The following is a 13,189-nucleotide window of genomic DNA, read 5'->3' on the forward strand; positions in this document are numbered from 1 at the left end:
CGTGCGTAAATGTCCGAACTATTAAAATAAAATGTTAATGATCCCGTACGGTGAACGGCGTGAACGAAAAAAATTTTAAAAAGTCCAAAATTCCAACTTTTTTAATACATTTTATTAAAAAAAAATTTTTTTAAATGTATTAAGTTTTTTATATGCAAATGTGGTATCAAAAAAAATTACAGATCATGGCGCAAAAAATGAGCCCCCATATCGCCACTTATACGGAAAAATAAAAAAGTTAGAGGTCATCAAAATAAAGGGATTATAAACGTACTAATTTGGTTAAAAAGTTTGTGATTTTTTTTAAGCGCAACAATAATATAAAAGTATATAATAATGGGTATCATTTTAATCGTATTGACCCTCAGAATAAAGAACACATGTCATTTTTACCATAAATTGTACGGCGTGAAAACGAAACCTTCCAAAATTAGCAAAATTGCGTTTTTCGTTTTAATTTCCCCACAAAAATAGTGTTTTTTGGTTGCGCCATACATTTTATGATATAATGAGTGATGTCATTACAAAGGACAACTGGTCGCGCAAAAAACAAGCCCTCATACTAGTCTGTGGATGAAAATCTAAAAGAGTTATGATTTTTAGAAGGCGAGGAGGAAAAAATGAAAACGTAAAAATTAAATTGTCTGAGTCCTTAAGGCCAAAATGGGCTGAGTCCTTAAGGGGGTTAAACTTGTCCATGAATCTTCTAAATCCATCACTATCAAAATAGATATTCACAATTCATCCACCAATAATACAGTTGATTCGTTGGATACGGATTCTGATTTCAATATCTCCATATGTACTGTACATGACACGCCATCTGATAATGAGAATGATAGAACTTTGGTTGATACTTCAGTTCTTGGTGCCTATGGGGGTGGGGAGGATATAGTTACATCTGATACAATTAATGGAACATTCAATAACACCAATACAGAATCCGAGGATTCGATTTGCAATATTTCTTTTTTAGCCTCCCGCCCTGTCCTCACCCATACCACCACAATAATACCTATTATCAGTCCGAAGCGGGACACACTACCGCATTATTTCCCACTGAAACATCGACTGTCTACAGTCACCAATTCAATAGCCACGTCATCTCCCTCCTTGATTCCACATCTGGAAATAAATTCACCAACATTAAAAAAGCACAAAAAGAAAAATAGACCACCGGGATGCAGGGGGGGCTGCAAAAAAGGAAATAAAACTTGCCAGTCTACTTGCACACCAAAACCATTAAAAATATTTAACATATCATCACATGTATTGGGTGACAATGAGATTCCCCTTTTAGCCAAGGGACTCTCATTTTGTCCCTCTACTGCTCCGGACCCTTTTCAGTTGTTTTTGGATTTGAATGAATATATTCGCAAATTGGCCCTCACACGTTTTTTTGCTTTTAAGGAAAACAAAACAGGCAAACTTAAAGCAAATATTCCGACAAATGTTGAGGAACATGACAATATTGGTATTTTAGATGCACGTGGAAAACATATGGATGTGCACAAACATCCACTTTTTTTCCTCTGGGACACAGAGGCAATTTTGTGGACACATTTTACTCATTGGTGGGTAATGATTTTAGGAATATTAATGAAGCTCCCCGTTTGACTCATAAGGATAATTTATCCTTGGAAGAACGAAAAGCGCTCAAATCATTAAGAAATAATGAGAATATTATAGTGAGACCCGCTGATAAAGGGGGGGGGTACAGTCATTTTAAATAGATCGGATTACATTAAGGAGGCAATGCGGATCCTTTCGGATATGAATTATTATGAAGTCCTGTCAGATGATCCCTCTGTAAAATATTTTGAGGAATATTTATTCTTTATTAAGAATGCCTTTGACATTCAGGTGCTAAATAAAAATGAATATGAATTTTTAAAGATCAAAAATTATCAACTCCCCACCTTTTATTATTTGCCAAAGGTCCACAAGGATCAAAGTAATCCCCCCGGGAGACCAATTATCTCTGGGGTTGGTGCTATTAGTTCCCACCTATCTCACTTTGTGGACCTTTTTTTACAGCAATATGTGTTGGAATTGCCTAGCTTTTTAAGAGACTCCACCCAGCTCATTCAAGAATTGGAATTTTTTAGAAATATTGATAATAATAATTACTTATTTATAACCTTGGATGTTAGTGCTTTGTATTCCAACATTTTAAAAGAAAAAGGGCTTGGTGCAATCAGATACTATTTGGAACAAGATGCTGCTATATCTAGTGCCCAGTTGGAATTTCTTCTTTATTCCATTGATTTTATTCTTGAGCACAATATTTTTTCTTTTAATGGACACATTTTTAGACAGACCCTCGGTTGTGCGATGGGGACTCGATTTGCCCCAAGTTATGCAAATTTATATATGGGGCATTTCGAGTCCCTTCGCATTTTAAATCCGCACATCATATTTTATAAGCGTTTTATAGATGATTTATTTATACTTTGGAATGGCACTGAAGATGAAGCAACACTTTTTATTAATGAAATTAATCACAATGATTGGGGATTAGTATTTACTCCAACAATTTCATCTACCAGTTGCGTGTTTTTAGATTTGGAAGTTTTTAAAAATAGCACAGATGAAATACAGACATGCACACATTTTAAAAAGGTAGATGTGAATAGCTTTTTGAACTTTAACAGTTGCCATTATCCGAAATGGATTTTAAATGTCCCATATGGACAATATCAGCGTGTGCGGAAAAACTGCAGTTCTGATGCAGATTTTCTTGTGCAATCTAAAATACTGCAGGAAAGATTTTTAGAAAAGGGTTATCCCCAAAAAATAGTGTCCACTGCTTTTCAGAAAGCAAGCACCTTAGAGCGCAAGGAGTTGGTTCATAAAATAAATAAAAAGACAAAAGGAAGGAATGCTGTGATCCAGAATACTAATAATAAAAGGAAGTTTAATTTTATTACCACTTATAACAATAATCCTGATCGGATCCGGGCGATACTGACTAAATACTGGGGAATCCTGCATGCAGATCCGATTTTAAAGCAAGTTTTACCAAAGAGACCTAATTTAACATTTCGAAGGGCAAAAACCCTTAGAAATCAGTTAGCCCCAAGTAGGCTAAAAATATTGAATAATGATGTCATCTCTAGAGATATTACAAAAAATGCAAAATCAGGTACCTTTAAGTGTGGGACCTCGAGATGTCTGTGCTGCAAATGGATTCCCTGTAAGAATACATCCCAACTAACATCTTTTTCCACTCAGGAGGTAATAAAGTGCAGGGATAGTGCAAATTGTGCATCTTCTTTTGTAGTTTATTTACTAATATGTAGATGTGGGATCCAATATATTGGGCGCACAGTGCAAAGTTTGCGTGCTCGAATGAATAAACATCGCTCTAATATTGCAAAAAAATTTATGCAGCACAGTGTCTCGAGACACATAACCTTAAGTCACCCTGATAATATCGACTGTCTGTCAGTTTTTGTAATTGAACAAATTCCTGCTAATAATCCTAATCGGTATCAACAGTTAATTAACCGAGAATCGTATTGGATTTTTAGATTTAATACTATGTGGCCCGAGGGGTTAAATGAGTGTATAGAAAAAACGGCCTTTTAATGTAGGTTTTATTGTGTGTTTTTTATGTATCAATGTGTTTTTTATGCATTTGTACATTATTGCATTTTTTATGTAAAATAATCCTTTCTGTTATTGGACAGGTTTATTATCTATTGTGGAATATAGTGGATTTATTATTTAGTGATTATATGTAGTATTAATAATATTCATTATGTTTACCTGTGTGAGAATTGTGGGCGTGTTGTTATCCAGGTGCGATACGTCACTTCCCTTATATATATATCTCCTGCATTCTGTGTCTTGTATCACGCCTGAAGAAAGGATTATTAATATCCAGAAACGCGTTGTGTGAATAGAATAAAAGAAATTAAGACTTCTACCAGTATCCTTGAACCTTTTCTGCAACAGCGCGATCTCAGCTTCCGATTTCCTCCTCCTTCACTTATGATGTCAATGACACCAAGACTGTGTCTTGTGGGGAAGTGACAGTGATGTTCAAAAGCAGGGATGCTAGACTTGGCAGGAAACTCAACTTCTCAGAGTTCATGGTTGCATTCAGCATGTATCGGGATGTGGTATGTTCAGGCTATTTAGGCATGTCTGTTGTTACAGTCTCAATCAGGTAAGGTGCCTTCGTGAACCTTGTCAGGCGACATGACCCACATGGTCTATCAGGTAGATGGGTATTTCTTGTCATTTACCAATCAGTTTAGTTTTTGCCTCTTAAATAAGCAGGGGATTGGTGCTTGTCAGACCTGCCATGAAGTTAGCCTTTCCGTGTCCATTTGAAGTAATGTCACAAGTAGGGATGGTAATAGGTATAGTTCAGTTAGTATATTTGGCAGGGAGTGTTATCATTCTCAGGTTGTTTCTTTACAGATGGACGTTACTATCAGTTTCCAAGGTATGGTTACCACCTCTAGTTGGTTGAGGCTACTCTTTCAGCACACAAGGAATAGTCTACTTTGGGTATGTGAAGATTGATGCTGGCTGTAGGATGTGTTATTTCAGGAATTGTATTTATCCTAGCATGGTTGCTTTTTGCCCTCTATAGGCGTGCCCTCATTACGCGGTTATGGCACAACTCAGACCACTATGCTAGGGTAAGATCTTGTATAGGTATGTAGGCAATCTTTCCTGTCACTAGTAAATGTATGGAGCCTGAGCACAAGTGTAGAGCCCGCAGGGCTGTGTTTGTGCAAGCGGCGGAAGTAAATATCGCTCCCTGCACTTCCAGGTGAGGCTTATTGGGAACAGGTGGGGGCGTGTGTATATAACTCTCCCCTCTCCTACAGGGGCGTAGCACGTGTCGTTTGTGGAACCCTCCCAACCCTCCCTTATTTTATTGCTTCACTATGCGGCGTGCCCTCATTACGCGGTTATGGCACAACTCAGACCGCTATGCTAGGGTAAGATCTTGTATAGGTATGTAGGCAATCTTTCCTGTCACTAGTACATGTATGGAGCCTGAGCACAAAGAGACTGCGTTATTTTGCTTGATCATACCAGTGCACTGATTGGAGAAGTTTCTCCATAGTAAATTGCGTTAGCCAACTGTTGATTTTTTGGAAGCCCCAGCATTGACAACCTTTACGCGTGGTTCTAAAATATTCTCAGAGTCCTCCTGAAACTAAAATCCCTGAACTGAAGATCATAAAGATTGTTGTACTGCTCTAGTGAAAAGATAACTTTACGGTAGTTCTGGTGGTCAGGAAAATGGGAGGAAGGAAAAAAGACCAGCCGTATCTCAGGTGGCTGGACATCGACTCGCCATAAGGAGAAGGGAGAGGGGGCGGTAGGTGGAAGTAGAGTAGAAAAAAAATTTTAATCCACAGGGGTAAAGGAGGGGAAAGTGAATCAACAAGAGTCAAAGGAATAAAAAGGTGACAGCAGTGGAGAAACAGAGGAGGAGATAGAAGAGAATCAGGAGAAAGAAGGAACTAAAGCAATGCACAGTAAAATATTTGAGGGGGTAGAAAAAACAAATGAAGCAATAAAGAGACCAGATAGGGGAGGTAAGGCAGGATACCGTGATATTGAGGCAGGACTTTCAGAAAATTAGGGAAAGGTTGAATGAGGTAGAAGATAAGACCAAAGGGATGGAGCTTAGGACAGAAGAATTAGAGAGAAAGGTGGGAGATCTGATGGGAATATGTCAGGAATTGAAAACTAAAGTGAGGGATTTAGAAGATAGAGGAAGACTATCAAATTTAAGAATAGTGGGAATCCCAGAAAGACTAGAAGCTGAAGACTGCCGAGGATTCGTTAAAAATTGGATACTTTTGGTGGATAAAGTCTATCAGACTTTTTTTAAGGTAGAAAGGGCGCACAGGGTACCGTCAAAACCCCCCTTACCAGGAGCCTATCCGAGAATGATTCTTGTCAGGTTGCTATTGGCAACAGATAGAGATGTAATCTTGAGAACAACTAGAGGGGCAGATCGAGAGATCAACGGTAGTAAAATAATGTTTTATGCAGATTACTCGAGGGCAACGCAGCAGGAGAGGCTAACTTTTATACATGTCAAAAAAAGGTTAAGAGAAGCAAATATCAGGTACTCGCTATTTCCTGCCAAACTTATGGTGGTATATAAAGATAGGTCTTGGTTTTTTACCTCAATAGAGAAAGTGAATGAATGGCTGGAAAAGGAAAGGATCAGGTAAAATGTAATAAATTAATTTCCCCTGTAGATAAGGAAAGCAAATATATCGATATATTGATGTAATCTGGGGGGAAGAAGGTATAAGCTGGCTGGCTGACCGAGTGGGGGGGCTCAAGATAGAGGATTGCCAGAAAAAAAGTTTTTGGCAATGCCAAAGGAAGGGGGGGGGGGGGGGGAGGCTTGGCAGAAGGGGTTGTGTTTTTTTTTGTTTTGTTTTCTCTCTCTCCAAGACACCTGACACTGGTTTAGAATGTAAGGGGGCTGGCGGATAGGGTGAGACGAGCGGCGGTCTATAAAGTAATTGAGAAACATTTACCAGGCATTATTTGTCTGTTAGAGACACTTTACAAAAGATAAAATACATATTTTGCAGAGGAAGTGGGTTGTAAAACAATTTCATTCAGTGCATACTTGCTACTCTAGAGGGGTAAGTGTGTTAATACATAGAGGATTGAAGGTAGAGGTGTTAAATTTAAAAATAAAGAAGGAAGGTATGTATTTTTGGTGTTAAATTGGGAGTGAAAAAGACCGCTGTGTGCCACCCCCCCTTTTTATTAGGAATATTTCAAGAATTATGTAAGTTTGCCAATGATAAAGGAGGTATCCCAATTATGGTGATGGGGAACATTAATGCAGTAATGGATGAAATGAAGGATAGATTAAGCATAGGAAGACAATATCTGAATGGTGGAACAACAGGGCTAAAGAGAATGGTGGAGGAATTAGGATGGGTGGATTATTGGAGAGAGAGGAACCCGGAATCAAGAATATATTCGTGCTATAATGTCTAAGGGAACACTATCCCGCATAGACATGATGATAGGAGACGGGGAGATTATGCCATGGGTAAAGGATATAAATTACAAGTCCCGGAGTAGATCTGATCATACACCGGTAATGCTCCAACTGGTTAATAGAGAAACACACCAGATAAGTATGAGAATAGATCCATTTTGGATAGAAGTATGGGGGGAGGAAAGTGAGGTAGGGGATAAAATAAAAGCATACTTTGAGATTAATGATGGAACAGCTTTGGAGGGGATGGTTTGGGATGCTTCCAAGGCAGTTTTGCGAGGCATTTGGAGAGAATAGTAAGGATGAAGAAAAGATCAAAGAAAGAGGAAGAAGAAATGGTAACCGTAGAGGAAGCAGAACAGCGCTTCGTAGTAACAGGGTTGGAAAAAGAGTGAAAAGAAGATAGTAGGGAGGTATAAAGAAATATTGACATGAGGAGCAAAAGAAACCCTATTCCAGGCAGAAAAGAAGATATATTTAGGAGGGAAGCCAGGAAGGTGGTTGGCTAGGTTTATAGAAGAAGGAAAAGGAAAAACAATAATAGCAGCTGTCAAAGATAAAAAGGGCAGATAGTGAAAGAACAGAAAGGAATTTATAAAAGTTTTTCTAGAATTCTATAGAGTTATATACCTCACAGGTAAAAGATGGGAAGGAAGAAATACGAAAATATGTGAAGGAATGTGAGCTACCAAAACGAAAGAAGCAGTAGAGATGCTAGAGGGAGAGATTACAGAGAGTGAAGTATGGAAGGTAGTAAGAGGCACCCAGATCAAAGGCTCCGGACCCGGATGGGACACCATTCGAGCTGTATAAAAAGTATGTGAGTATTCTAGTTCCCAGGTTAGTAAAACTATTTAAAGATATTCTAAAAAGAGGAATACTGCCCCCCTCAATGAAGGAAGCAGTAATAACGCTAATTCTTTAAACCTGGAAAAGATGAATGTGAGCACGACACCCTAACACCAACACAAAGATATTGGCAAAAGTCCTAGCAGTGGGTTGGCGAAAGTAATGCCCCTATTAATTTTGGAAAGACCAATGTGGATTCATGAGTGGAAGAACCACAGCAGACAATGTGAGAAGATTGTTTGGGAATCTGAAGACGAGGGAAGGGGAGGGGGACCACTCCATCCTATCGTTGGATGCTGTTAAGGCCTTCGACAGGGTGGAGTGGTCCTACCTTTTGGCAGTAGTGAGAGGCTATGGGTTTGGGGAAGGATTTATGAAGTGGATAGGAATTTTGTATGACTCCCCTAGGGCAGCAGTTCTGATAAATGGTGTGCAATCGGAAGGATTTAGGAACAACGAGAGGCTGGAGGGGTTTGAATGTCACGGGAAAGAGGACAAAATATCACTCTTTGCAGATGATATGTTGCTTTATATTAGGAACATGCAGCAGACACTGAAGGAGATTATAGAGGAAATAGAGGAATTTGGGAATAAATCAGGATTAAGTATAAACTGGAATAAAACTGTATTAATGCCATTAGATAAGCAAATGTCCCATGAGAGACTCAGGATAATAGGAGATGAAACGTTTAAGTATTTAGGAATAAACGTAGGAAAGAAAGTTAAAAAATATCCGGAACTTAATGTCTGGCCCATTCTGAGAAAAATAAAAGTGAAAATAAAAATCTGGTTAGGTCTACCACTCAGTATGGCGAACAGGATTGGCCTATTGAAGATGATAATTTTACCTCAGATATCGTTTGTGTTTACCAATAGTCCGGTTTGGTTATGAGAACAAATTTTTAAGGCAACCGAAACCATGGAAAGAGAACTTGTCTGGAAGGGGGAAAAAACAAGAATGAAATTGTTAGCTAAGTAGAGGGGTGAATAATGGAGGACTATCTGTTCCAGACTTTAGACTAATATTATATGCCAGCACAGTTGAGGTATGTAAAGAAATGGAAAGAAACAGATGTTTTTGCAAAAATGATAAAGGGGGGAAAAAAGATGTGTGAGGATATGGGAGAATTCCTTGAATCTAAGTTGGGCGGAAAGGAACCCATAGAGGAAATGGTGGGTAAAGTATGGGAACAAATGAAAAAAGTAATGAAAGTGAAAGGTTCATTTGTTTATACGAGATTATTTAAGAACACAAGATTTAAAGAATTAGAGGGGCAGGAATGGCGATTTTGGAGCAAATATAATTTAAAATTTGTGGCACAATTTTTTGAAGATAAACTCAGAACATTTGAGGATTTGAGTGCACAGTATAAAATTCCTAGTAATATGAGGTCACTATTTAGGTATGCACAGTTAAGAAGCAGTCAAAAAAATAGATAAGAGGAATTGAGAATTAACCCCTTAAGGACATGCGCCGTAAATGTACGGCGCTGCTAAGAAGTACTTAGAGCACATCGCCGTACATTTACGGCGCAGTTTTCCTGGATCACCCCGTCTCCGGACACGGTGATCGGAACGGGATGACTGCTGATATCTATCAGCAACCATCCCGGCATGTCAGCGATAGCGGCAAATCGGGCGTCAATTCAGACCTGCGATTTCCGCAATTCCTGGCCTATCTTTTCTCTGGTGACCCGGAAAAAAAGGGTGAATGGGGCAGGATACAGCAGGAAATGAGGCCTGTTCACCACCTACTGTTGCTTAGCAACAACTCGCAGCATGCAAAGCCCAAGGGCATGCTGGGAGTTGTAGTTTTGCAACAGTTGGCATTCCAACTAAAACTCCCAGCATGCCCTTTGGTAGTCTGTGCATGCTGGGGGCTGTAGTTTTGCAACAGCTGGAGGCACATATTTTCTATGAAGAAGTGTGCATTCACTGTTGCATAACTACAACTCCCAGCATGCACAGACTACCAAAGGGCTTGCTGGGAGTTGTAGCAGTTTGCCTCCAGCTGTTGCAAAACTCCAACTCAGCATGCCCTTCGGGTGTCAATGCATGCTGATTGTTGCAGTTTTGCAAAAGCTGGAGACAAATTGGTTGTGAAACAGAGTTTGTTACCTTTACTCAGTGTTTCGCAACCAGTGTGCCTCCAGCTGTTGCAAAAATACAACTCCCAGCATGCACTGAGAGACTGTACATGCTGGAAGTTGTAGTTTTGCAACAGCTGGAGGCACACTGGTTGCAAAACACTGAGTTAAGTAACAAATGCTCAGTGCTTCGCAACCAATGTTCCTCCAGCTGTTGCATAACATAACTGCATAACTACAACTCCCAGCATGTATGGTCTGTCAGTGCATGCTGGGAGTTGTAGTTTTGCAACAGCTTGAAGTTTGCCCTCCCCAGCTCAAACTCACTGTAAACCCAACCGTGTGGATGTATCCTAAAAACACTACACCACAAAATAAGAAGTAAAACACTACATATACACATACCCCTACACACTCCCATTCCCCCCCCCCCCCCCCTAATAAAAAAAGAAAAAAATGTTTTGTACAGCACTGTTTCCAAAACAGCCTCCAGCTGTTGAAAAACAACAACTCCCAGTGTTGCCGGACAGCCACTGACTGTCCAGGCATGCTGGATATTTTGTAACAGCTGGAGACACCCTGTTTAGGAAACACTGCCGTGGGGTATTTTTGTGGTGGATTCAAATCCCCAATTTAGGCCTCAAATGCGCATGGCGCTCTCTCACTTCGGAGCCCTATCGTATTTCAAGGAAACAGTTTAGGGCCACATATGGGGTATCTCCGTACTCGGGAGAAATTGTGTTACAAATTTTAGGGGGCTTTTTCTCCTTTTTACTCCTTATGAAAAGGAAAAGTTGGGGTCTACACCAGCATGTTAGTGTAAAAAATAATTTTTACACCAACATACTGGTGTTGCCCCATACTTTTAATTTTCACAAGCGGTAAAAGGAAAAAAAAAGACCCCCAAAATTTGTAACGCATTTTTTTTTTTGAATACGGAAATACCCCATATGTGGGCGTAAAATGTTCTGCGGACGCACAACAAGACTCGGGAGTAAGAGCGCACTATGTACATTTGAGGTCTAAATTGGTGATTTGCACAGGGGTGGCTGATTTTACAGCGGTTCTGACCTAAATGCAAACAAAATAAATGTTCACTGCACCCCTTATTAAATTCTGTGAGGGGTTTAGTTTCCAAAATGGGGTCATATGTGGGTCCACTGTTCTGGCACCACAGGGTTCTTTGTAAACGCACATGGCCCCCCAACTTCTATTCCAACCAAATCCGCTCACCAAACGCCCAATGTTGCTCCTTCTCTTCTGAGCATTGTAGTGCACCAGCAGTGCACTTGACGTCCACACATGGGGTATTTCCCTACTCAGAAGAGATGGGGTTACAAATTTTGGGTGGCATTTTCTCCTATAACCCCTTGGAAAAATGTAACATTTGGGGGAAAACCAGCATTTTTGTGAGAAAAAATAAAAATTCATTTACACATCCAACTTTAACGAAAAGTCGTCAAACATCTGTGGGGTGTTATGGCTCACTAGACCCCTTGTTACGTTCCTTGAGGGGTATAGTTTCCAAAATAGTATGCCATGTAGGTTTTTTTTTTGCTGTTCTGGCACACGTCATTGCGCCTCACAGCACATAGCAACGACGCATAGATGCCACACCGGAGCCAGAAGCACTGCGGACCCGACCCCGGCAACAGGTAATCATAAAACTGGGGATGGGGGAGGCATTGGGGCAGCGGCGCCAACAGCCAGGGGGATAGAAGTGGCGGCAGCAGCGCTCTAGACCCCAGGAAAGGCAGGGGGAGAGAAGGGGGCAGTGATGGCCTCTCTCCCCCTGCCTTCCCTGGGGGCTTCTGCGGGGTCAGGAAAACCGGGGGGGATTGGGGAGGTAATGGGGAAGCGGCGCCGGCAGTCTCTGGACCCCAGGATAGGCAGGGGCAGAGAAGCCGGCAGCGACGGCAGGTCTCTGGACCTGCAAAAGCTGCTGCAGTTCATTGATTTAAAGCGCCCGCTTTAAATCATTGAACTGCAGCGGCTTATCGGCGTATAACACGCAGATAGACTTTAGGCTAAAATTTTTAGCCTAAAAAATGCGTGTTATACGCCGATAAATACGGTATGTCACGAAAAAACAATCTCGGAATCAGAATAATCGGTAAAAGCATAAAGTGATAGTGGTCAGAATTGCAAAAAAGGGCTGCGTCCTTAACTCCTTGGGGACGAAGGGCATGTGCATACGCTCTCTGCATTTCAAATCACCGCCGCTCGCTGGGTGGTGATCGGTCCGGGATGACTGCTGAGACCCCCCCCATGTCGGCGATCGCAGGAAATCGCAGGTCAATTCAGGTAGGCGAGGTAGGGGGCATGGCCCGGCTTACACGGACCGATGGAGGCGGCATCCTGGAGCAGCGGCGGCGGCTTAGACACAGGAGGAGAGGCGGCTGGAAAGTGCAGCGGAGAAGGCTGCAGTGAAGATCGTGGTAAGTGATCTTCTCTGTGGCCTTCTAAAAGCTGCAAAACTACAACTCCCAGCATGCCCACACAGCCAAAGGCTGTATGGGCATGCTGGGAGTTGTAGTTTTGCCACATCTGGAGGGTCACAGTTTGGAGACCACTGTGTAGTGGTCTCTAAACTGTGGTCCTCCAGATGTTTCAAAACTACAACTTTCAGCATGCACTGAGTGTGTGGGCATGCTGGGAGTTTTAGTTTTGCAACATCTGAAGTGGAACAGTTTGGAGACCACTATATGGTGGTCTCCAAACTGTAGCCCTCCAGATGTTGCAAAAGTAAAATTCCCAGCATGTCCAGACAGTCAGGGATGCTGGGCATGTAGTTCTGCAATATCTGGCCCTTGATATGTGGCAGAACTACAACTCCCAGCATGCCTGGACAGTCTGGGCATGCTTGGAGTTGTAGTTTTGCAACATCTGGAGGGCTACAGTTAGGAGACCACTACTTAGTGGTCTCTAAACTGTTCTTCCCCAGTTGTTGCATAACTACAACTCCTAGCATGCCCAGACTGTCCAGGCATGCTGGGAGTTGTAGTTCTGTAACATCTGAAGGGCCAGATATTGCAGAACTACACACCCAGCATCCCTGACTGTCTGACCATGCTGGGAATTGTAGTTTGGCAACAGCTGTAGGCACACTGGTTGGGAAACACTGAGCTAGAGTCTGTTTTCTAACTCAGTGGTTCCCCACCAGTGTGCCTACAGCTGTTGTAAAACTACAACTCCCAGCATGTACGGTCTGTCAGTGCATTCTGGGAGTTGTCATTTTGCCACA

General features: G+C 41.4%; 1 protein-coding gene across 9 annotated transcripts in view; it reads left to right on the plus strand.

Moving 5' to 3' along the window:
• Window positions 1-13,189, plus strand: part of ADAT3 (adenosine deaminase tRNA specific 3) — a 100,454-nt gene that overhangs the window by 70,991 nt on the left and 16,274 nt on the right. For 3 of the 9 annotated variants that reach the window (XM_056531105.1, XM_056531106.1, XM_056531108.1), the window contains one exon: window positions 7,647-7,829. The exons of the other annotated variants lie outside the window; for them this stretch is intronic. The gene's annotated coding sequence lies outside the window, so the exon portion shown is untranslated. The remainder of the gene's footprint in view (window positions 1-7,646; window positions 7,830-13,189) is intronic. 9 annotated transcript variants of the gene reach the window in all.

Source organism: Hyla sarda, chromosome 7 (genome assembly GCF_029499605.1).
Source record: "Hyla sarda isolate aHylSar1 chromosome 7, aHylSar1.hap1, whole genome shotgun sequence".
NCBI classification, from domain to species: domain Eukaryota; kingdom Metazoa; phylum Chordata; class Amphibia; order Anura; family Hylidae; genus Hyla; species Hyla sarda.